This window comes from Trachemys scripta, chromosome 11 (assembly GCF_013100865.1).
Source record: "Trachemys scripta elegans isolate TJP31775 chromosome 11, CAS_Tse_1.0, whole genome shotgun sequence".
NCBI classification, from domain to species: Eukaryota; Metazoa; Chordata; order Testudines; family Emydidae; genus Trachemys; species Trachemys scripta.
Window position 1 is genome coordinate 67,224,402 of NC_048308.1, and position 26,205 is coordinate 67,250,606.

Below are 26,205 nucleotides of genomic sequence, written 5' to 3' on the forward strand. Positions count from 1 at the left end.
AAACCTGCTGCCTATTAATTTCATTTGATGACCCCTAGTTCTTGTATTATGGGAATAAGTAAATAACTTTTCCTTATCCACTTTCTCCACATCACTCATGATTTTATAGACCTCTATCATATCCCCCCTTAGTCTCCTCTTTTCCAAGCTGAAGAGTCCTAGCCTCTTTAATCTCTCCTCATATGGGACCCGTTCCAAACCCCTAATTATTTTAGTTGCCCTTTTCTGAACCTTTTCTAGTGCCAGTATATCTTTTTTGAGATGAGGAGACCACATCTGTACACAGTATTTGAGATGAGGGCGTACCATCGATTTATATAAGGGCAATAATGGTATTCTCAGTCTTATTCTCTATCCCCTTTTTAATGATTCCTAACATCCAGTTTGCTTTTTTGACCGCCTCTGCACACTGCGTGGACATTTTCAGAGAACTATCCACGATGACTCCAAGATCTTTTTCCTGACTTGTTGTAGCTAAATTAGCCCCCATCATATTGTATGTATAGTTGGGGTTATTTTTTCCAATGTGCATTACTTTACATTTATCCACATTAAATTTCATTTGCCATTTTGTTGCCCAATCACTTAGTTTTGTGAGATATTTTTGAAGTTCTTCACAGTCTGCTTTGGACTTAACTATCTTTAGCAGTTTAGTATCATCTGCAAACTTTGCCACCTCACTGTTTACCCCTTTCTCCAGATCATTTATGAATAAGTTGAATAGGATCGGTCCGAGGACTGACCCTTGGGGAACACCACTAGTTACCTCTCTCCATTCTGAGAATTTACCATTTAGTCCTACCCTTTGTTCCCTCTCTTTTAACCAGTTCTCAATCCATGAAAGGACCTTCCCTTTTATCCCATGGCAGCTTAATTTACATAAGAGCCTTTGGTGAGGGACCTTGTCAAAGGCTTTCTGGAAATCTAAGTACACTATGTCCACTGGATCCCCTTTGTCCACTTTTGTTGACCCCTTCAAAGAATTCTAGTAGATCAGTAAGACACGATTTCCCTTTACAGAAACCATGTTGACTATTGCTCAACAGTTTATGTTTTTCTATGTGTCGGACAATTTTATTCTTAACTATTGTTTCGACTAGTTTGCCCGGTATAGACGTTAGACTTACCGGTCTGTAATTGCCGGGATCACCTCTAGAGCCCTTTTTAAATATTGGCGTTACATTAGCTAACTTCCAGTCATTGGGTACAGAAGCCGATTTGAAGGACAGGTTACAAACCTTAGTTAACAGTTCCACAACTTCACATTTGAGTTCTTTCAGAACTCTTGGGTGAATGCCATCTGGTCCCGGTGACTTGTTAATGTTAAGTTTATCAATTAATTCCAAAACCTCCTCTCGTGACACTTCAATCCGTGACAGTTCCTCAGATTTGTCACCTACAAAAGCCAGCTCAGGTTTGGGAATGTCCCTAACATCCTCAGCCGTGAAGACTGAAGCAAAGAATCCATTTAGTTTCTCCGCAATGACTTTATCGTCTTTAAGCGCTCCTTTTGTATCTCGATCATCAAGGGGCCCCACTGGTTGTTTAGCAGGCTTCCTGCTTCTGATGTACTTAAAAAACATTTTGTTATTACCTTTGGAGTTTTTGGCTAGCCGTTCTTCAAACTCCTCTTTGGCTTTTCTTATTACATTCTTGCACTTAATTTGGCAGCATTTATGCTCCTTTCTATTTGCCTCACTAGGATTTGACTTCCACTTTTTAAAGGAAGTCTTTATCTCTCACTGCTTCTTTTACATGGTTGTTAAGCCACGGTGGCTCTCTTTTAGTTCTTTTACTGTGTTTCTTAATTTGGGGTATACATTGAAGTTGTGCCTCTATTATGGTGTCTTTAAAAAGCATCCATGCAGCTTGCAGGGATTTCACTTTAGTCACTGTACCTTTTAACTTCTGTTTAACTAACCCCCTCATTTTTGCATAATTCCCCCTTTTGAAATTAAATGCCACAGTGTTGGGCTGTTGAGATGGCCTTCCCACCACAGGGATGTTGAACGCTATTGTATTATGGTCACTATTTCCAAGCGGTCCTGCTATAGTTACCTCTTGGACCAGCTCCTGCGCTCCACTCAGGACTAAATCTAGAGTTGCCTCTCCCCTTGTGGGTTCCCGTACCAGCTGCTCCAAGAAGCAGTCATTTAAAGTATCGAGAAATTTTATCTCTGCATTTCGTCCTGAAGTGACATGTTCCCAGTCAATATGGGGATAATTGAAATCCCCCACTATTATGGAGTTCTTAATTTTGATAGCCTCTCTAATTTCCCTTAGCATTTCATCATCACTATCACCGTCCTGGTCAGGTGGTCAATAATAGATCCCTAATGTTATATTCTTATTAGAGCATGAAATTTCTATCCATAGAGATTCTATGGAACATGCGGATTTGCTTAAGATTTTTACTTCATTTGATTGTACATTTTCTTTCACATATAGTGCCACTCCCTCCCCGCTCCCGCACGACCTGTTCTGTCCTTCCGATATATTTTGTGTCCCATTGATTGCTCTCAGTCCACCAGGTTTCTGTGATGCCTATTATATCAATATCCTCCTTTATCACAAGGCACTCTAGTTCACCCATCTTATTATTTAGACTTCTAGCATTTGTGTACAAGCACTTTAAAAACTTGTCACTGTTTATTTGTCTGCCCTTTTCTGATGTGTCAGATTCTTTATGTGAATGTTTATCATCTGATCTGGCCCCTACTTTATCCTCTTCCATCCTCTGCTCCTGACTATAACCTGGAGATTCTCTATCATTAGACTCTCCCCTAAGAGAAGTCTCTGTCCGAGCCACATGCTCCTCTGCAGCAGTCGGCTTTCCCGCATCTCCTAGTTTAAAAACTGCTCTACAACCTTTTTAATGTTTAGTGCCAGCAGTCTGGTTCCACTTTGGTTTAGGTGGAGCCCATCTCTCCTGTATAGGCTCCCCCCATTCCAGAAGTTTCCCCAGTTCCTAATGAATGTAAACCCCTCCTCTCTACACCATCGTCTCATCCACGCATTGAGACTCTGAAGCTCTGCCTGCCTACCTGGCCCTGCGCGTGGAACTGGGAGCATTTCTGAGACTGCCACCATAGAGGTCCTGGATTTCAGTCTCTTCCCTAGCAGCCTAAATTTGGCCTCCAGGACATCTCTCCTACCCTTCCCTATGTCATTGGTACCTACATGTACCACGACCACCGGCTCCTCCCCAGCACTACACATAAGTCTGTCTAGATGCCTCGAGAGATCCGCAACCTTCGCACCAGGCAGGCAAGTCATCATACGGTTCTCCCGGTCATCACAAACCCAGCTATCTATGTTTCTAATGATCGAATCTCCCAATACTAATACCTGCCTTTTCCTAGTGACTGGAGTTCCCTCCCACGGAGAGGTAACCTTAGTGTGAGAGGATACCCCGACATCATCTGGAAGGAGGATCCCCACTATGGGAAGGTTTCCCTCTGCTCCCGTTGACTGCTCTGCTTCCCTGGGCCTTTCATCCTCCTCAACAGCACAGGGGCTGTCTGACCGGAGGTGGAACAATTCTACAGTATCCCGGAAAGCCTCATCAACATACCTCTCTGCCTCCCTTAGCTCATCCAGTTCCGCCACCCTGGCCTCCAAAGCCCGTACGCGGTCTCTGAGGGCCAGGAGCTCCTTGCACCGCTTGCACACATACGCCACCCGCCCACAGGGCAGGTAATCATACATGCCGCACTCAGTGCAATAAACTGGATAGCCCCCACTCTGCAGCTGGGCTTCTGCCTGCATTGTCTCCTAGTTAATGAAGGGGTTGTTTAAAGCAAGAAGTTTTGAATGTAGTTTGGGCTATAGGTTTTAAGGGGAATAAAGGGTTTAAGATAGAACCGGCAAGGGACCCGCGCTCCCTTCCTGCTCCCCTTCCCACTCCCCTTGCGAAACTCCCTGTTAGCAGCCCCTGTTCGCAAAAGCTCCCTGGTTGCTTGTGCGCTGCTTTATAAAGCCCTGGCCTGGGTGAATGCCCCGCCCACTGATTAAGGCTCAGCCAATTACCAGAGGCTTCTAGCCTTGAGACCTTCCTTTGAAGCTCACAGCTTCCAACTGCCAGCCACAGCACACGGTCCTTCAAACAAACAACCAACCAACCAGACAGTCAAACACAAGCTCAGCACACAGCAAGTAACCCCCAAACACAAACACACACACACTACAGACAGTCACTTACTCCAAGGGTCCTGTATTTGCTCCTCCTTCACCTGGAGAACTCCCTTGCGAAAACTCCCTGTTAGCAGCCCCTGTTCGCAAAAAGAACATAGTGTAGACATAGCCGTAGGGTCATGTGTCAAGAGACACGGGACTGAAGAAAACATGCGCCTCCCAGTAAATCTAGTTGATATTACTTCCGCTTCTGAATGAAGAAAAGGGCTTTCCGAGATACCAAAATCTACATACAGCCCTATCCTATCCCCACACACTGTTCAAGAGGACAGGTCATGGTGCAGACGGATTTGGATCACTTGGTAACCTCTGCACAGACAAGCAATGTGTGTTTTAATATGGCAAAATGTAAACGGCTACATCTAAGAACAAAGAATGCCATACTTACAGGACGGGGGACTCTCTCCTGGGAAGCAGTGACTGGGGGTCATAGTGGATAATCATCTGAACATGAGCTCCCAATGTGATGCTGTCACCAAGACAGCTAATATGGTCCTGGGAGGCACAAATGTGTTCTCAAGTAGGAGTAGAGAGGTTATTTGAGATCCACATCTGGCACAGGTGCAACTGCAATATTGTGTCCAGTTCTGGTGCCCACAACCAAGAAGGATGTTTGATATATTGGGGCTCTTCTCTGACCCCTCCAAGAATGAGTAAAGGATTAGAAAACATGCACTATAGTGATAGATTCAAGGAGCTTGATCTATTTAGCTTAATAAAGAGTAGGTTAAAGGATGACTTGCTTAGTCCACAAGTACCTACGTAGGGAACAAATATTTAATAATGGGCTCTTCAATCTAGCAAAGAAAGGTATAACACAATCCAATGACTGGAAGTTGAAGCTGGACAAATTCAGATTGGATATAAGGCATAAATTTCTAATGGTGAGAGTAATTAACCATTGGAACAATTTAGCAAGGCTAAATCCAGATTGGATGGTTTTCTAAGAGGTCTGCTCTAAGAATTACTTTGGGGATGTTCTCTGGGGTCTGTGTTCTACAGGAGGTCAGACTAGGAGATCACAGTGGTCCCTTCAGTCTTGGAAGCTATGAATCTATTTTTTACCTTTCCATAAAGTGGCAAGACTGAAATGCCTCAAAGGCCAAGAATACTTAGAACCACTCACTCCACAGTACTGAATACATTTGTATGTAACCTTTGCAAAAAGTTCATCTTAGGCCCAGTCCTGCAATCTGTACTCACATCCCCCTCAAAAGTTATTTGGACAAATGAGCAGCAAACACAGCGGAGATGGAAAGCAGGGGAGGGAAGAAGCTTTCTTGAGTCCTTCGCAAAGAGTGTCTTCCTCTGTTGTGCTAATTCCACCTTTAAATCCCATCTTACCCGCTGCCAAGGATTCCTGCTTATCAGCAGGAATTTGAAAGGCTGCAGAAATAGCAGAGGTTTATAATCAAGTTAGTATCAGGCTTTTATATTTATCATGCAGCTTTTGGAATAGTTGGATAATTTTTATATCTATGCCTAGGTCCATCTTTCAAGAAGCCTTTCCAAGCATTCATGAGTGCAGTGACCATGATTCCCGGGTCCAAGAGGTCTGCAGAGAAGACAACATTGTGTGTTTTACCGCTTAAAAAGTCCAGAAAACACACGCCTAATATTACCGTATTTCATCTATTCCACCAGTCTCTGCAAAAGACCTTGTTTAAAAGAACATATTTTCTGTTGCAATTTTGGGCACACAAGTACAATGAACCTAGTGAACAAAAACAGCCCTTGCTGAAAAGAATAAGCCCTTTAGAAGAAATTCCCTGGGCCCCAACAGATCAAATGCAATAGAAAGTTGAGCACTCCTCCTGCATGTTACTGGGAGAGAAGAATTTCTTATCTGTTGGACCTGGCACCCATCTACTGAGCCCATCCAGACTAAGGAATTTAGACCCAATCTGGGACCCATTCCTGAACTACTGCAAGAGAAGATCATATGCAAGTCAACAGAGGTGAGCACCTTCACCTACTGATGACTTCAGGATAAGTTTATGGCTTCAGTTAAGTGCTGAGGGAGCTCAGGACCTCGCAGCATTGGGCATTTAGAGCCTGATTCACCTGAGTCTTTCCATTGACTTGAGCCTTTAAATGAACAATCACTCAAATTCATCCCTCTCTATGTGGGCTTTACTTCTTTGTTGTGCCTGAATTCCAGGTCCTCTATAATTCCCCATTCCCATGGGTGTGCTTGCTACAAATGTAAATCCAAAGGGCCCAATTCACCATTGTGTGACTCCAGTTTCAGGTTGGCATATCTCCACTGAGATGAGTGGTTACACAGGCAGAAAACTGGAGTAACAATGAGCCAGACACATACTGCAAACCTGTTGCTGTAACTTATCTAAAAAATGGTGCCATTAAAATATTACGTGTAAAACCAATTAAAACCAAACAGCTCTATCAAATGAATGTGCGGGAGTTACCAGACAAGATGGTTCACAAAGCAGTGGTATACCATCAAAGAGATGCTGGTTTTAAAATCATTCCAACGTTACTACGTTTCTGATTACAAATCAAGTGGCAGTGCATTCAGCATCCCCCTTGACTGTTTGTGTACAATCATTAAACTATTGATGCCTAGTTTATTACCTGGTAAAATGGTTTTGTTCTAGAGATGCAGACAAGTACTACAGATTGCTGCAGGCAACGAAAGCGTTCAGGAACTGTACCTCCCAACTACGAATACAGGGAATTTTTGAGCTCTATTCTTTTGGGATGAAGGCGCATTTAGATATTCTACTATAAGAAATGATCATCTCCTAACTCTGAGAAGGGAAACTACTTCCAAACCTAGGATTTACATGGACCTTCAAAAGCTGCATTGCAACACTTGGAGTAGATACACTGGTTACCCACCTGAAAATGGCTGCAGCCTGTGTGTCCAAAATGGGGACTCTTTGTCGGTGTCAAATGAACCGGTCATTTTTGCCCTGTATTGTCAGGCCAACGTAGGGACATTTCCCCAGCTGCTGCTTGTAACGTGCCAGTTCTGTGGAGAACTGGAGGGCTTCAGGACTGCCAATACAGAAGTTTTCACAAGCGCTGAAATACAAAACAATTGATAGACAAAATTAAACGTTACGATTTCATAGTTTCAATGAAGCAGAAGGCTCCAAGTTCAATTACATTCTGTTGGCCAGACTTGCAATTAAATACATTCTACCCACACAATGAAAAGAAGGTTGGAATAAATGGATTTCAGCCACAGATCTAATTTCTGTTCTGCTTGTTAATCCAACCAGTTTGAGTACAACAGGTCCATTTTTATCCTGAGCTATGTGAGTCCTTCTCCTATTGTCTTCCGTAGTCCCAATCCCACAGGCTGCTCCATGTGGCTGGACCTTTGCGGGAATCGTACTGAATTGGGGTGACCAGACAGCAAGTGTGAAAAATCGGGACAGGGGGTGGGTGGTAATAGGCGCCTACATAAGACAAAGCCCCAAATATCGGGACTGTCCCTATAAAATTGGGACATCTGGTCACCCTATGAAGTCAATGGGACGCTGGATGGCAGCAGGAGTTTGCCCACAAGGAGCAGTCTACAGGATCCATGGATCTACTACAATCACATGTGTAGAATCAGGGCTCTAACTCTTGAGGTAGGGTTGAAAGTCACACCACATGCATCACACCACACTACACATTGTTAAACTTCCATCAAACATTACTAAGATGGCGGGGAGGGATAGCTCACTGGTTTGAGCATTGGCCTGCTAAACCCAGGGTTGTGAGTTCAATCCTTGAGGGGGCCACCTAGGGATCTGGGGCAAAATCAGTACTTGGTCCTGCTAGTGAAGGCAGGGGGCTGGACTCAATGACCTTTCAAGGTCCCTTCCAGTTCTAGGAGATAGGATATCTCCAAGATGAGGGGCCTGTAGGCCACAAACCAGCTAAGAATTTAGGACGTCATTACTACATCCCAGTTTACCCCTGGTATTAAAATATTTAATATAGCACAGAGCTAGTTACATTACCGCAGTACGTTATCTTTTTCCTTTATTGAGCTACAGTGGCTGCAGAGAGGTAGGAGAGCAAAGGAAGAAACAGCTGATGAGTACGGTCCTTATTCCAATGATCTTTACAGCTGACAGCACCTGCTATAAATGACAGTAAGGCTGTAGAACAGTTTTCATTATAACCCCTTATTTTGACACACTCATAACTTACTGACATTCATCTTTGGGAACAAAACATTTCATGCCTTGCTCTGCCAAAATGGTGATTTAAAAAAAATTAAATTAAATTAAAAAAAAAAAAAAAAAAAAAAGGTCAGCAAACTGTTAAACTTTTCATTTTCCATTCTTTCTGCGTTTCACTGACTATGATTTTGTTGCATCTATTCAACACCTCGTTAGACAACATCTTCTGAAAGGTATGCAAGGTTTCTTCTTACCCCCTAAACAAGGATATTTGCTTTGCTGCACATCTTTTATATCAAGTCTGGTCAAGATTTTGTTTGGCTAATAACACAGAATGTATTAATCCCAGGGAAGCAATATACTTCACTCTGCATCATTAACTGCCCGGGTAAATTCAGTATAAAGCACAAACCCTACAGGACTGGTTTAAATTGCTGCCCAACTTGACGGAAGAAACAAATAGAGAGGACTTCAGAACACTTGCTTCTTCTTTCCATTGCTATTTTCCTTTAGGGAGGCATAAAAGGTACACTCTTTGGCAACTGGATTTAGCGGAGGTGGATAATGACTGTTTTGTGGACTAGTGGAAATGAATTTGTCATCTTGGTCCAGTTCTCAGTGGAAGAGTTTCCACATCACAAGAACCAACTGTAAATGAAGGATTTCAAAAGGAAACCCCATTTCAGTCTGAACTAAAGCAAAATGGGATAATGGGGAAACGGGGCACCATCTTGACTGTTTTCAGTTCTTAAAGGAACCATTAAAACTTATGTTTTCTAGTCCTTTAATCATTCTCATGGCTCTTCTCTGAATCTTCTCCAATTTATCAACTTCCTTCTTCAGTTATTGTCACTGGTACTGGACAAAGTATTGCAGTAACAATTACACCAGTGCCGAATACAGAGGTAATATAACCTCCTTACTCAGACAACATGAGTGAGGTAATCATCTTTTTTTTTTTTTCTTTTGGACCAACTTCTGTTAGTGAGAGAGACAAGCTTTCGCGCTACACAGAGCTCTCCTACAGGTTCAGATTACTTTCTGCCCCACTGAAGAAGAGCTCTGTGTAAGCTCAAAAGCTTGTCTCTCTCACCAACAGATGTTAGTGCAATAAAAGATATTATTGCACCCACCTTGTCTCTCTAATATCCTGGGACTGACGCAGCTACACCACCACTACATACACCTCGTTCATACTCAATGTTCCCATTTATACATCCGAAGGTCAGAGCTTCCCTTTTGGCCACAGCATCGCACTGCAAGCTCATGTTCAGCTGATTATCCACCATGTCCCCCAAGCAGGGGCGGCTCCAGGGTTTTGGCCGCCCCAAGCAGCCAAAAAAAAAAAAAAAAAAAAAGCCGCGATCGCGATCTGCGGCGGCAATTTGGCGGGAGGTCCTTCGCTCCGAGTGGGAGTGAGGGACCGTCCGCCGAATTGACACCGAATAGCTGGATGTGCCGCCCCTCTCCAGAGCAGCCGCCCCAAGCACCTGCTTGCCAGGCTAGTGCCTGGAGCCGGCCCTGCCCCCAAGTCCTTTTCAGAGTCACTGCTTTGCTGGCTAGAGACTCTATCCTACATTCTTTGCCCCTAGGATGTATAACTTTACATTTGGCTGTATTAAAACCCCTCATTTGCTTGACCCTGGCTTACCAAGTGATCCAGATCACTCTGCATCAGTAACCTGTCCTTTTCAGTATTTACCATTCCCCCATCTGGGTTTCTGTTTTCTTCCAGGTCATTGATACAATGCTAAGCGTGTCTTTGTGTTAGACGTCCCATATTAGGACACCATGTAGTTAAAGAGAACAGTTAGAAAGAGGATGTACAGTAGTGCTATGGTTTACCTCATCTTCTGGGTTCCCACATGATAGGACATGGGATGTCATGCTGTATTCCAGCCGAGTGCAATATACCACTGAGCTCACACATATGCTATGAGTAGAACCAGATGCTGGTGAGGCCTTGACAACGTGGACATGTTCTATTCAACAGTAGATCCTCAGAGTTATGAACACCAGAGTTACGAACTGACCAATCAACCACACACCTCCTTTGGAACCAGAGGTATACAATCTGATAGCAGAGACACAAAACCATATACTGTACAGTACAGTGTTAAATGTAAACTACTAAAAAAAATAAAGGGAAAATTAAAAAAAAAGATTTGACAAGGTAAGGAAACTGTTACTGTGCTGGTTTCATTTAAATTAAAGATGGTTAAAAGCAGCATTTTTCTTCTGCATAGTAAAGTTTCAAAGGCGTACTAAGTCAATGTTCAGTTGTAAACTTTGAAAGAACCACCATAACGTTTTGTTCAGAGTTACAAACATCTCAGAGTTATGAACAACCTCCGCTCCCAAGGTCTTCCTAACTCTGAGGTTCTACTGTACCTTGGTCATTATACCACACACATCACCATAGTTCCCAAGCACCTTTATAGTCTGTGGTGGGTCAAAGAATCAGATTTCTTCCTGGGATACCAGGGTTGCCAGCTCTTGCAATTCTATCATCAATCTTGCGATAGTTAGTGGTTTTCTTAAAGTGCCATGGGATTACATGAGAATCTCAGCTTTCACAGAAAGTACATTTCTAGCCCTCATGTTTGCTAAGAAATGCTTGAAAATGTGACTTACTTAAAATATTACAAACCAGACACAAATAAAGAGAACCCAAAACATTATTTTTTAAAAAACTGCATGGTTTTTCAAGGCTTGACAGATGTTTTTTTGAATATTTGGGACTAGCAATACTGGGGCAGTGAGGGTCAAAGTCAGAAGCACATTTAAGTAAATCTAAGGGTCTGAGCTGCTGTAAATTCTGGCATGCTTAGAGTGTCCGTTACTCCCATGTAGAACTTCTCAGATTCCAACTAAAAAAAAAAAAATATCAATGGATGCTGGATACAAGGCCTCCCGGGACCAGGCCTTGAATCCAGGTGCTTAAATATGGAAGTAGGCACCCAAGTTGGAAGATGTTGGCCTTCAACTCAATTAGCGTCTCACCCACTTGCCGAGGTGTGAGGTACACATTGAGAAGAGGGCTGATTCAGAGGCACTTATAGTAGTTCTAAGATAGCGTACGGGGCGGCTCCAGGCACCAGCGCACCAAGCGCGTGCCTGGGGCGGCAAGCCGCGGGGGGGGGGGGTGGCCTGACAGTCGCCCTGAGGGCGGCAGTCAGTCAGCCTTCGGCGACATGCCTGTGGGAGATCCGCCGGTCCTGCAGCTTCGGCGGTAATTCGGCGGCGGACCTCCCGCAGGCATGCCGCCGAATCCGTGTTACCAGTGAACCTCCCGCAGGCGTGCCACCGAAAGCCGCCTGCCTGCCGTGCTTGGGGCGGCAAAATACATAGAGCCGCCCCTGACGGTGTAAGTCCAGTGCTTTCAACTGAGTTACTCCTGATTTACAGGAGTTGTGAATGGAGAATCAGACCTACTGAGTCTAAGTTAGTTTAACTTTCATGCCAAAGGGCCAGAAGAGAGTGGAACAGCAGGAAAATAAATGTACAGGAATGTGTAAGTTAAAGTAGTGGGTGACAATCGGCCCTATGACTTTTGCCTGCTTGGGAATTAACCACGAAAAGAGAGTCAAGTTATTTTCAGTACGGAAAGTTATATACATCTGCAAGAAAACCAGACAGAGAGAGACTGAATTAGTCCAAACAAAAAGGCCCACTGATATAAATCCAGGACTGTGCTGAGATCATGTTTGTAAACAAGAAAATTCAGGTCTGGAAATTAATGAACCAAAATTGGTGTGTCGAACATTAGGCTTAACAGGGTGGCCAAAATAATCAGGCAGAGGGAAAAAAAACAAAAACAAATCACTTTTTGGGGGGGTTGTGAAAAAGAGACTTAGAAAAATCATCCCAGCATCTCAGCTCATCCCAGCTTATCTTCCCTGACCCAAGCCAGAAGGAGTAGACTAGACTGGTGGATTTTCTCCCTGAGAGTCCTGAAATCACTTCATCCAGTCCTCAGTGGGGATACCTACTTGTCAGCACCACAGAGGCTCCAGTCAGGGGCACATACAAGTCCCTTCTGTTTCCCTTCCCTTTTTGTGTTATTGCCCCATTATTCTTCCTCCTAGTCTCTCTCGGCTTTTCATCGGATGCTGAAATCAACCGTACTGCATGTATCAGCAGCTCAAAACAGTTGCAGCTCAGATTAATCCTCATTGTGTTTCTTTATAAGCACCTTCCCTACACTTCAATCTGGCAGAAGAAAGCGAGCGTCCCAGAATAGCGTCCCTTTATGTTAAGCTCCCTGCGCTAGGTCACACAACAGTCTGGATTGCGCTGAATACAAATCAACCTATTACATTTGTACGAACGGCCTCTCAGCCCAAGGAAATCCCCAAATGCTTTTCACACAAGAGTCACTTCACACCCTCCTGAAGTATAGTCATGTCTGGGTAGATCCAGAGAGCCATGCAGCAGTGCACATCAACACCACTTTACATAAAAGACAAGGGGAAGAATATTCCTATTACAATATAAGAGAAGACTGAAGTATACAGAGACTCCCTTAGGGCTAAATGAACCTTGCTGGTTCAGCTTCAACTGGTTTTAATAGACCCAAAAAGGCAGCTTCAGTTCACAGTTCCAGGCAGTTCCAGCCCCTATCGTTTGTTCAGTTTCATTCTGATCAGACAACAGCGGAAAAATTCACCAGTTTCCTAATTAAGCCCACGGGTTTCTAGAGCTATTGTTATGGGCTGCCTGGAGCATCTCGTAATTAGGTTCTGTGCAACTACAGGCTTTGGTCCACCTGCTGCTGCAAGGTCTCTTTTCACACCAAACGTATGACCATCCCGCACACAACAGGTGCGAGTTAACCACACATCCCCCTAGCAGCAAGTGCCAGAATCAGCCCCAGGACGGCGTCTCAACAAAACAACCAGCATCTTTACACCACCTCCTGTGACAGCAGGTCGCTTGACTCCTAAGGCGCTCACTTCGCCCTCACGCCTGCTCTGATGCAGTGGTTCTTTTTGGCCTATTGCCAGTGGGCGCCCTGCATTAATGGGGCACAATTACCTGGAGGCGGCAGCCTGTTCCTGCCAGTTCTGCACCTGCCCCCTTACCCCAGCCCCTCACTGAGGAACAAAGGGCACTTTTCAATCGCCACAGGCTGGTATTAGGCCACCCACTCCCCCTGCCTCCCTTCAGTGGGTGCTGAGCACTGCTCACCTGCAGGCAGAAGTAGGTGGGCACGGATTAGCAAGAACTTCTGGGACTGTGAGAAAACAGGCAGAGCAGGGGACTAGGGAGCCGCCGGCAAACGTGGGCTTGGGACCCAGCCACTCATTGTAACTCCCCGGATCAGGAAGAAGGCCCCGAGTCACTTTAAAACCAGGCTATTTGTCCAAAAATCCTTTCTTTGGCTGTGTTGGCCCCTGGAGATTGGTTTGAACTGGTACATGCACACGGAGTTCGCACGGACTTTAACGTGAGCTACAAGCGCTCGGCCTCGCTGAGGAGTCAGATCACTTGGTTAGGTTTTAAGTGCCGAGCTTTAGGCACCCACATTTGAAAATTGTGTCCCAGACAGTTTTGCCTCAGTTCATGTGTTAGGGGGTGATAATGCCTAGTAGTGTTGGGCAGCTTCCTTCATTCATGTTTTCTATGCGAACAGATACACTGCACCAACCAAAGCTCCCTCTCTCGCCACTGCTCTTTTTCCACTTAAATAAAGTTGGTCTCAAGAGCCTGGGAAGGAAGGAGAGTGGGGAGGGACATACGCCCATATAAACAGCAGTATTTTCCTCTCTCTTCCCTGATGGCCGTCCCCACATCTGACTTTACTCTGCATCCTCTCAACTGATGGAATAGCTTCAGAAGTGCAATCGTGCGTGACAGACACATTATGTTCTTCTAATCATACAACAGGTTCGAATTCCTTTTCTATATCAAACGCCTACGCTAGCCCAGGGCATATAAAAAACATCTCCGAAAAGTTTCTGTATGTATTAGAGAAAGCAGTGCTATATCTAGGCAATGGTATCTGTAAAAGTAAAGTTTATAGCTAGTGTAAAAATATGCACTAAACATCATCACTGTCAGCTTGGGGCAAGGGGAGGGGTGTCTAAGTCCTGCTGCATCAAACTCTAGTGCAAGGAACATGCATTCCCCACAAACGGGTTGTGAACAAGGCCGGTCAGAATATCCTAATCTGCTAATAGGATTTAGGCTGAGGAAGTTCTTGGGCAATGATGTTTCGTGCAGGGAGGCAGTGTCTGGAAGCACAATGGAATTCCCCGTATTGCTCTGTAGGACGCAGGACGCTAAGCTGCAGGAGATGGGCCCGCTGTTTAATGTACCCCGCAGGCAAGGATGAATCACTCGAGCAACTCAAGAGCCATTAATGCTTAATGTGCCCAGCTGGCTGACCTCAATTAATTTTTAATGATACAACATTCCCCACTGTCCCCTGAGGCCCTGTTTAGGGAGGTGAATACTCGGGGCCTGCAGACACCAAAAGCGACCTTTGACCTATTTGACAAACAGGAAACCACATTGCATCTGGGGCTGACGCTCCCTGCACGGAGCCGGCCTAGCTAGATGGGTTAGAACGGCAGCATTGACATTAGAGACACTGACATTAGGGACAACGCTTCCCCAGGGAGCCCCTCTCTCCGGAAGCTGGGCTGAGGTGCCTCTGAGTTTTGGCTCACAGAGCTGCACGGCCCGGCTGTGGCTAGGCCCTTCTCATCGCAGCCTGCTCTCTCTGCCACTCCCCAAGGCCTGGCTCCCTCACGGCTGGTCAGAGAGCCTCTTACCAACGTGCAGCTTCACAGTGGAGCGCTTTGCAGGAAGCTAACCAGGGCACCAGCCAGGCAGGCCTGGTACCCTCCGTGACTAGGCCTTTCTGTCCAGCTTACTCCATGAGTAGGGTTACCATACGTCCGGCTTTTCCTGGACATGTCCGGCTTTTCGGCAATCAAACCCCCGTCCGGGAGGAATTGCCAAAAAGCCGAACATGTCCGGGAAAAATACCGGACGGGCACTTCCTCTCCCATGGCTGCTCTGCTCCTCCCCTGACTCAGACTTCAGCTCTGTTTAAGAGCCAAGCTGCCCGAGCCAGCGCTACCGGCTTCGGGCAGCCCCCGTGCCCAAGCCGCCGGCTGGTCACTTCCCTTCCCGGGCTCCAGCTGCTCTGCTCCGGCGGCTTGGGGTCCGGAGGCACGGGGGCTGCCCGAAGCCGGTAGCGCTTGGACAGCTCGGCTCTTAAACAGAGCCAAAGAGTCGGGGAGGAGCAGAGCAGCTGGAGCCCAGGAGGGGAAGTGCCCTGCCGGGGGCACAGGGTCTGGAGGCAAGGGGGCTGCCGAAGCTACTGGCTTCATGGTTTGCCGGGCAGCCTCCAGACCCTGCACCCCCGGCTGGGCGCTTCCCCTCCCGGGCTCCAGCTGCGCTGGGGAAGCGCCGGCCAGGGGCACAGGGTCTGGGGGCTGCCCAGCAAACCGTGAAGCCGGTAGCGCTTGGGCAGCCCTTTTCGCGTGGCTGGGAGGGAGGAGGGGGAGTTAGGGCGGGGACTTTGGGGAATGGGCAGAGTTAGGGCGGGGAAGGGGCGGAGTTGGGGCAGAGGCAGGGTGGGGAAAGGGGTGGGGCCAGGGCCCCGTGGAGTGTCCTCTTTTTTTATTTTTTAAATATGGTAACCCTACCCATGAGGCCTGTGCCCGAGGAGGGGAATTCACAACACGCTGCAGCCAGTCACCCCTGTACCAGGAGTCAATGGATAAAGAGCGGGGCATTAGCCTTTTGTAACCCGGACCCATTTTATGGGACTGGGGCTAGACTGTGCCGAGCAGTCTCTCCCCAGCACTCCTGGGCATCAGACCTTTGTTAACAGGCCCTCTAGTGGGAGAGGCACCAGGGCCAAGGCAGAGGCCCAGAGAAGGCTGAAGTCAGCTCAGGGGACCCCAAGTCATGGCCTCCATCTCAGAGTCACCCTAGTTAGCAGCACTGGAGGACATCGGGGGGTCAAGAAGCAAGGCTCATATCCTTCCCCACCGGGTGCCATGGTGAGTCCTCGAACCAAGGCCCCCTCACCGCAGGAAGTGGCGAGGGTGTTGGGTTCTGAGTGCAAGGTGCCCAGATTCCCTCCCAGGCTCCCAGGTAAATCCTCTGCGGGAAGCCACCTCAGAAGCTTAGAGACAGCTAGTGAGTGCTCCTGAGAGGAAAGCCTCTCCCCACGCCCGGCGAGAGCATTCGCTGCGGAGGGCTGACACCCATCCTCAGGATGCCAAACGATCTCTTGCAAGTTTACAGGGCTAGAAATGGCAGCTTTAAATACAGCTTCTCACGAGGGCTACAGTGAAGAGTTCTCTGGATGAAAAACGGCTTATCGGCCAAAACAAGTGAAAAGTTGCGATATTGGTTGACGTTTCTTTTTGCCAATAGAAAACTTTGAAGTGAAGTTGGATGGGGAAGGTTGGGATTTTCCCTACTTTCTTTTCAAAGGTTTCAGAGTAACAGCCGTGTTAGTCTGTATCCGCAAAAAGAAGAACAGGAGTACTTGTGGCACCTTAGAGACTAACAAATTTATTAGAGCATAAGCTTTCGTGGACTACAGCCCACTTCTTCGGATGCATATAGAATGGAACATATATTGAGGAGATATATATACACACATACAGAGAGCATAAACAGGTGGGAGTTGTCTTACCAACTCTGAGAGGCCAATTAATTAAGGGAAAAAAAACTTTTGAAGTGATAATCAAGCTAGGCCAGTACAGACAGTTTGATAATAGGTGTGAGAGTACTTACAAGGGGAGATAGAGTCAATGTTTGTAATGGCTCAGCCATTCCCACTTTAACCTGTCTGGTCATTCAGTGACAGACCTGCGGGTAGCTATATTACAACAGAAAAACTTCAAAAACAGACTCCAAAGAGAGACTGCAGAGCTAGAATTGATATGCAAACTAGACACAATCAACTCCGGTTTGAATAAGGACTGGGAATGGCTGAGCCATTACAAACATTGACTCTATCTCCCCTTGTAAGTACTCTCACACCTATTATCAAACTGTCTGTACTGGCCTAGCTTGATTATCACTTCAAAAGTTTTTTTTCCCTTAATTAATTGGCCTCTCAGAGTTGGTAAGACAACTCCCACCTGTTTATGCTCTCTGTATGTGTGTATATATATATATCTCCTCAATATATGTTCCATTCTATATGCATCCGAAGAAGTGGGCTGTAGTCCACGAAAGCTTATGCTCTAATAAATTTGTTAGTCTCTAAGGTGCCACAAGTACTCCTGTTCTTCTTTCTTTTCAAACTTTCTCCCCTTTTTTCAGGGGGTAAAAAAGGGTGTTTTCCCCACCTCACCCTTCAATGAAACATTTTTCTTGTTGAACATGTTCAACAAAATTAAAATGAAATACGCTCCTTCCCCCCCCCCCCAATAAACTAATTTTGTTTGACCAGCTCTGCTTTAAGCCAATAGGGATTCCCAGTGCAACCCAGCACCTTGCGTTGGGGGTGGATTTTGAGAAAATGGAGGCTGTCTGGACTGGCTTATGGGTTTGAAATGCAAGGACAAATCTGGAGGAGATGGATTAATGGGTGGGTGGTATATGCATGAGGGGAGGAAATGTGGTATATTATTATTTTTATTACCATAGTGCTGCGGAGCCCTAGTTATGGAATAGGCCCCATAGTGCTAGGTGCTGCACAAACAGAGAACAAAGAGATGGTCGTTGAACCAAGGTTTTAGGTTATTTGTAAAGGTTTTCAGTGTCTCACTCCAAGACCTGCATAGTTGAACTAAAGCACATGGCATTACAAGTGGAGGGATACAAGAAATAGTCCCTTTTTTATTCTCTAAAAATATTCCTTAAATAGCTCATATAACATACACAAAATACCTGAGCTGGGAGTGTGCGTGGCCCTTGCACTGGTGTTATCTATTTGTCTTGCACTGGGCGTGCAGGTGCACACATACACGTTTGTATGTGAAAATATAGCCCCTCGTGTTTTATGCCCTGCTGGTGCAAATTAATTGAAGTGTATATTCAAAACAGCATCAAAAACCATGCCCTGGGTTCACAAACAAGGCAAGACCTACAGTTCAGCCAGCCAAATTCATTATCGGGTCCCTGAAAACAGAAGTGAAAAACTTTACCTCACAGGACAAATTCGCAGGGAAAGAATGTTATCTGCCAGGAACGTGAGGCGGGTTACCAATAGTTTAATCAGAATTTAAGGGAAATGGCTACACTGCGATGATGTTTAGTACTGGGTAAGTAAATTACTGAAAGGAAAGTTTTGAAGCGCTTCTCTGCCATATCTCATATATTCTGAATGTAACTCAACTGACATCAAGGGAGTTCCTCTGGATTTTACACCAAAGCAGAGGAGCGAAATGTTGGCCTGACTCTCTAGTAAAAGTAGATGACCCTATAAAATTGGGATAGTCCCGATATTTGGGGCTTTTCCTTATATAGCTGCCTATTACCCCCCACCCACCCCCGTCCCCATTTTTCACTCTTGCTATCTGGTCACCCTAGGTAAAAGTGCATTGGGCCAGGTCTCCAGCAGGGGTAGATTAGCATAGCTCCATTTTAATGAAGCTGCATGAATTTATGCCAGCCCAGGATCTGGAATTACTCTTGATTTATGCTTGCGTAGCAAGATCGGGCCCATGGCCTGGCAGACAGACAATCTCAGCAAGGAGAGATGGCATCCATCTTTGTAGAAGGGAGAACAGTTGCATTGCCACAGCCAAAGAGAAGCTGGAATGAGGCCCCTTTTCCAGCAGGCATTCCCATTTGTATGCAAATCGATGTCCAGCCAGGGAACAGAGTACTGGAAAAAACAGAAGTCAGAGATGGCAGTAGTTTAGTCCTGAAAGAGAGAACTGCCTAAGTGGAACAGCAGCGTGGTGCTGGGAGGGGATCCCAGGCAGCAGGGCCAGGCACTGAAAGGCAAACGTTTTTCTTCCAGACAGGCTTTTTGAGAAGGCATCGCTGTCCATGAGAAATGGGCTCCCTCCTGCTTTGCTGCCAGTGGGAAGCAGAAGCGTATTTCGGTTCAGCAGGGAGGGGGCCTATGTTTTTAAACCAGCATTCGTCTTATGAGCTCAGAACCAACCATATTTCTGTATACTGGGGCTCATCCATCTTAGATCTGAGCCTTCCTTCCTGCAGCACCAGGAATACACAAGAGGGGGTCTGGATTTTTCCTTGGACGTGCAGTAACACCTTCGGTGAGCCACTGTGTGCGCTCAGTGCTATGGTGATACGTTTTACGCCCCGTTCCCGAGAGGGACACGACAAAGCTTGGAACCATCACCCTCCTGCAGGGAATGAATGAGATTTGCAGGGAAAAGTTAATTTACTCCTTTGGAGGATGTTGCAACGAGTGTGTGCACAGACATCCCACCCACCCCAGCATTCATTGGGCCAATAGCCTGCCACCATTCGAAGGGTTCACTAATACGTCAGCAGGACACATGAGGATTTCCTGCATTGGAGAGAGAGTTATTGCAGATCCATGCTGACATAACACTATGTATCCACTGCAATCTTCGGTGGAATTGCAGTTCAGACAGATGTAGCAATGCTAGCCTTACCCACGCTAGCACAGCTAAAAATAGCAGTGTAGACATGGGGGACCGGCTAGCAATGGGAGGATGTACTCCGCACCCCTGGGCTGACTTGTGCAACTCATGCTGAAGCCATGGCACCATCTCTTTTCTGCTATTTTTAGCCATGCCAGGTCTACCCGTGCTGCAATCACACCGTGGATCGCAGTGGAGACATAACTAGTATGGAAGAAGGTTTGAGCACCCTTAAGACTGGCAATGGAACACAGGAGATCGCGTCCGCTCTTCAGGTTGTCAACGCGTAGGTCAGTGGTTCTCAGCCTGCAGGCTGCTTGCGACCTTATCAGCACCCAGCTGCAGCCCATGTGACATCCTCAGGGCCATACGGATAGTACATATATTGTGTAGATGCGGCTCACACCACAGAGGTGCATATACAGCTCTCAATGGTAAATAGGTGGAGAACCACTGGTGTAGGTTAAGCTAGGTGATCGATCAAAACGTGCGTACAGTACGTTTGAAAGGTAGCGTCGCCTAATTGAGTACCGGGAGTTGGCAGTTCAGGCTCTGCTAATGCTATGGGCCTTGCTCAGTTGACTCAGGGCTAGATTGTGTGTTGACTGCACTTCCTCACAGGGCCCAAGAGGGTTCTTACATGCCCTGCCCCACCACCACAGCTGAGCAAGGAGGAGTGGCCAACAGGCATAACGTTTTAACTCTGGGGGTCCTAACCCAAATGGAGGGTGTGGGGCAGAGGGGGGGCGCAAGGTTATTGTAGGGAGATTGCAGTATTGCTAACTTCTGCGCTGATGCTGGCGGGGTGCTGCCTTCAGAGCTGGGCTTCCAGTCAGCAGCCACCGCTCTCTGGCCGTCCAGCTCTGAATGCAGCACAGAAGTAAGGGTGGCAATACTGTGATCCCCTTACAATAACCTTGTGACCCCCCCTGCAACTCCCTTTTGGGTCAGGACCCCCAATTTGAGAAACGCTGGTCTCCCCTGTGAAATCTGTATAGCATAGGGTAAAATTACACAAGAGACCAGATTTCACAGTCCGGGACACGTTTTTCACGGCTCTGAATTCGGTAGGGCCCTACTTATATTTCATTGTTTGATACTCACATACAGATAAGGTCTGAAATCTCATCCAGAGACTTCTCTTATTCCAGTAAATAGACTGAGGTTATTGCTCGGTTTCTATTTATATTCTCAGATATCTAAACTGGAAGACAGGCCAATGGCTCACCCCTGCTCTGCGTTAATTAGCAGTAACGCTCCTGGAATATGTTTCTAAATGTCATTTGGGTTTGTATCTATATGGCCAATTAATGGGAGTTTATAGCCAGAGTTTTACTGCAGTATGTTAGGCTCTAATGAGAATTCTTTATTTTCACTGTTCATTTAGATACGGTAACAAACTCAGGTTCGCCAACAGCACATTATTTGTAGTCCAGTAGCACACAGAAACCTCAACTGAGATTGGACCCCTATTGTGCCAGGTGCTGTACAAACACAGAGCTAAAAATGTACACAAAAGCAGCAGGGCACATATTAAATGGATTAAAAGATAATTAACATTGAGATACAGTTGTCAAGGGGGAATTATCAACTATTGCAGACAATATAAAGTCATTGTTCATAAAGCTTGTATACAGACCAGTGAGGTGGTAAATTACAATGAAGACAGGTCAGCTTGGCAAGCTAGACACAGCCAACCAACCAACATGTTTTAAACACAGTCAACGGCCAGGTCAAACATCTAGGAATAAAAGAACGTAGGCCACCCTTGCGGGGTAGGGGACTATTCTGGAAGGTCGGGACTCTGAAAAATACTCCAGCATCATTGTTGATAGCCAGCTGAACAAAAGCTCTCACTGCAATGCTGTGACACAAAGGCTAACACAATAATTGGATATCTTAATAGGGAAGTGCCAAGCAGGAGTAGGGAGATTGTTTTGCCTCTGTATATGGCATAAGGGAGACCATTACTGGAATACTGCATGTGGTTCTGGTGTCTGTACATTAAACAGGATGCTAAAAGGGGGGGGGGGGAGAAAGAGTTCAGAGATGTGCTATGAGAAGTGTTTTCCAGACAAACAACCTACTTCATGACAGACTAAAGAAGCTCAAAGAGAAAATTAAGAGAATTTAGTTCCGATACAGGGAGGAGATAGGATGCTAGAAAGCTCGTTGATCAAGCAGACAACACGATCCAATGACCTGAAGCTTAAATCGGCATAGTTCAAACTGGAACGAGAATGCACGTTTTTAAACAGGGAGGATATTATAAACTCTGGGGCAGGCAGATTTCCCGAGTTCTAGTCCAGGACTTTAACTACAAGATCATCCTTTGAGTCTGCTGCATTTCATTGTACAGGGAGGCATATTTCAGTTTGGAGACTGAATTTTGCAGTGTGAACCAGAGTTGGACCTAGATGAGCTGGACCCAGATTATCTGGGTTTTTGGTTTGACCAGCACAAAGACAACACTTAGCCTGTCCTTGCAGAGAGGGAGCTGGTGCAGGGCACAGATTTGATGAAGGTTATTATGAGGTAACAGGAATATGAAATCTCTGAACTACCCCAAGAAACTAATGGGTAATAATATTTTAGAAAACTTGGTTAATCAAGCTGTAAAGCCACCAAAGTCTCCTCTGAGTTCCTTACACCACCCTACATTGCTGCTTGGGCAGCATATAGTCTCATCCAACAAGATGTGGACAGCACTGCCGTATGCTCCCTAGCAGGTGTCCTGGTGCTAGAGATGTACCAAGGTCTCCCAAGTTCGCATTGAAGCACCGTGCCTCCAGACTGGCCCTTTAAGAGACAAATGCATCAATGTCCCATGGCCCTCAAGGCAACTCAGCTAGCCCGAAGGAGCTATAGGGCAGGGATAGTTCTCCCCCCACGGAAACAAACACCCAGGCTCAGGGGGCCCCTACGCCCCGGTCTGGATCCGCCATGTAGGTCGGTCTACACAACTCAACCCTATTCTGTCCCTGCTACAGACATCTTGGATGCCAATGGAGCGTGAGGTGACTGTGCCGGAACACACATGCAAGCCAGCAGAAAACGGCAGCATGATCATTGCTGTAAACCTCCACTCTAGGATGACTGGATGTCCCGATTTTATAGGGACCGTCCCAATTTTTGGGTCTCTCTCTTATATAGGCGCCTATTACCCCCTACGCCCGTCCCCATTTTTCACACTTGCTGTCTGGTCACCCTACTCCACTCCAAACCTGCCACCACACAGCCATCCATTCCAGGATCATCAGTTGCATAAGGCGAAACCGGTACAGTCGGTTCTTGCGCCTTAGGCTTTAGCAAGAGGAAGGAGGCGCCGACTTTGGTACATCCTTTATTTGGTCGCTGGCTTTGAGATGCTTCAGAGCCAAATTGGACAAATCACTTAAGTAACCACCTTAGTCAGGGTTTCTCAAATGTGGCCACCAGGGGCTTTTTGTGCGCGGTCTCCTAGGCGGTGACGGGAGGGCAGGCAAAGCAGAGGCCCTTTCCCTGAGGCCGCCAGCAGAGGCTGGGCCTTGATCTCCTCTGGAGCAGCAAACGCCAGAGGAGTAGGCCGCTGGTGAGAATGTCTCACCTTCTCAGGAGCGGTGGGGCTCAGGCTTCCGCCCTTGGGTGGTGGGCAGCAGGCTCCATCCCCTGGCCGCGGAGCTTCAGGCTTTGGCCCTGGCCTCCCCCTCCCCGCCATCATCCCTGGCCCCTGCTGCTTCCTCCGGCCCCAGGCTCCGGCCATGTGGTGGAGGGCTCAGTCCTCCAGCTGCAGGGTTTCGGACTCTGGCTGCAGGGCCGCAGGATCCAGCCCACAGGTGCGCAGCAGTGGCAGGTGCCGGTCCTGGGCTAACCATTCCCACCCCCACCATCAGTCCTTAGGATTTATGGGGTCCTAGGCAGTATTATTAAACTGGTGCCCCTATGCTCCACTGAAGATAGTCCCCAGCCGTGTCGAGGGAGCACAGCCACCACCCCCGCCCACGGATCCCCAGAACCTCCCTCCAAAGGCTAATCCACACTGAGCTTCGTACGCAGCAAACGCTGCGGCAGTGACTCAAGACCGGCTTCGCGCTGTCACACGGGGGCTGCAGCTTGCCAGAGCCCACGGCAGAGCCTGCTCTACGTTAATTAGCCACGAGCATTTGGACAGGAAGTACCAAGCAGTAATAACTACAACAATAATACAAGTGTGTGCGTGCGTGCAAGAGCCAGTGCGTGTAAGAGAGAGAGAGAGAGCCAGTGCGTGCGTGTGTGTGTGTGTGTACACGAGCCAGTGCGTGAGAGAGACACACACACACACACACAATCTGTATTGGGGGTCTGACTCATGAGAGGCAGAGTACGTGGGTGTGAGAGCCAGTCTCTGTCTGTGTGTGGGGCGGGGGAGAAGAGACGGGGGGGGTGGGAAGTGTGAGACAGTGAGCACACTGTCACTTTAAGTCCCCCACTCCTTCGCTGACTCCCGTGAAAGCTTCGCTCCTCCTGTCCAAGGAGGGACTCCGCTCCAGGCAGCGGTGGGCCCGGCCGCCAGCGACTAGCCACACTGCTCTGGGCTTCCCGGGGCTGGGGCGGCAGAGCCGGGGGCTGGAGCCCTCAGCCGGCCAGCTGAGGAGGGAGGGTGCGGGGATAAGCCTGCCAGCCCAGCACAGGGGAGGGGCTGGAGAAGAGAGGATTCTGGCCACGGCCAGCGAGGGGAATGGTGCTCCAAATTTTCCAGTGCCCTACACAGCCTCATATGCTGTGTATGCCTAGGAATGGCTCTGGTCCTGGCCCCTGCTAAGTCTTCTGATCCCACGTTTCAGCCGTGCGGCAGTGGCTTCTGACCCTAGGCTCACCCCACACCCCCCATCCATTGGCCCTGGTCCCCGCTGCCTCACCCCGCCCCCTCCATCCATCGGCCCTGGTCCCCGCTGCCTCCCTACCCACCTCCCCATCTGGGCTTAATTTTGGGCCCGGCTTCATAAGTCTGTTGTGAAAAGTGGTTTGTAAATATCACTTTTTGCTGCCTCCCAACTAGCTAGCTAGTCAGCCTGCTGCTGCAAAAAGTGACAAACATACAAATATCACTTTTCAGAGAAGCAGACTTACTATCCTGAAGTCAACCCCCCCGCCCCCCCAAAAAAAACAAAAACGCTAAAGAAACACCAATAACAAAAGACAATATGGAGAGCACCTTATTTGTGTCTATTCTGTTGAAGTCCACTAAAGAATAGAGACAACTGTACATTAATTATTATTATTGAGTCTACAGAAAATCCTACAGAAATAAATTGCAGTGCTTTGGACATGGCTATGTGCATATTCAGGGAAAAAACAAATAAAGTGAATTAAATATTTCAGGAAAAATTATCAGAGCGGCCCCTAGCAAAAGTTGGCGGCTATGCTCAGAGGCCACCAAACAATGTGGAGAGAGAACTCCTGCCTCAGACAGATGAATTATTGCTAACCATCAACGCGGCAGGCCCTTGTCAGGCACCTAGGCACTGGGACTAGTGCCAGAGCTAACCCCGGAAGAAAAGTGGTGGTGACTTTCCCACATTTGGAAGAAACTGGGGATAGGGGGGAGGAGCCAGAGTTACTCAAGCCAAGAGAGCGTCCTACGTCAGGGGCATCTCTTACATGTCACCCCCGTGGTGGTGAGGGTCACGCGGTCACTGCAGAATTGGCAAACAGAGGGAAGGGGCTGGACAGTGAGCCTGGAGAGCTGCAGTGAAAAGGTGAAAGCCTCATTTCACGCTTATACAGAACTATACAAAATACAGCAGCTGACAGGGACTGCAGTGGTTTTATGCACAAGTTTTTCAGCTCTGGAGACCTTTGGCCACAAATGGAAGTGAGTTTATGGGCCGCTCTTAACCCCTTGGTTCCCTAGTAGACAGACAGCGATATCACGAAGTCACTGCCCCGTTTGCCATAGACAGCAGCCCCTGCTCCACCAGGAGCATGCATGGGACTGGCCAGTCAGGATTGAGGTGCAGGAGGAGACCCTGACACAGTACACCCCTGCCCGGCGGTATTCCTGATTCCAGCCTGCATTATGAATATCATCCATAGCCACCTCCCAGCCAGCCGCTCTGCCCCTTCCCAGCCATCGTGTGCACTCTGGATAGGGCAGTGGGCTGCGGCCAGGAGATCTGGGCTCTGCCCCTCTCCTGCTGGGTGACCTTGAGCAAATGGCTTCCCTTTTATGTGCCTGCATCTTACATCCCACACTGTGTTAGTCACGGCTGTTTACACGCTAAGCTCCTTGGGGCAAGGAGTGTTGCTCATACTGCACTTGTACAGAGCCTAGAACAACATGG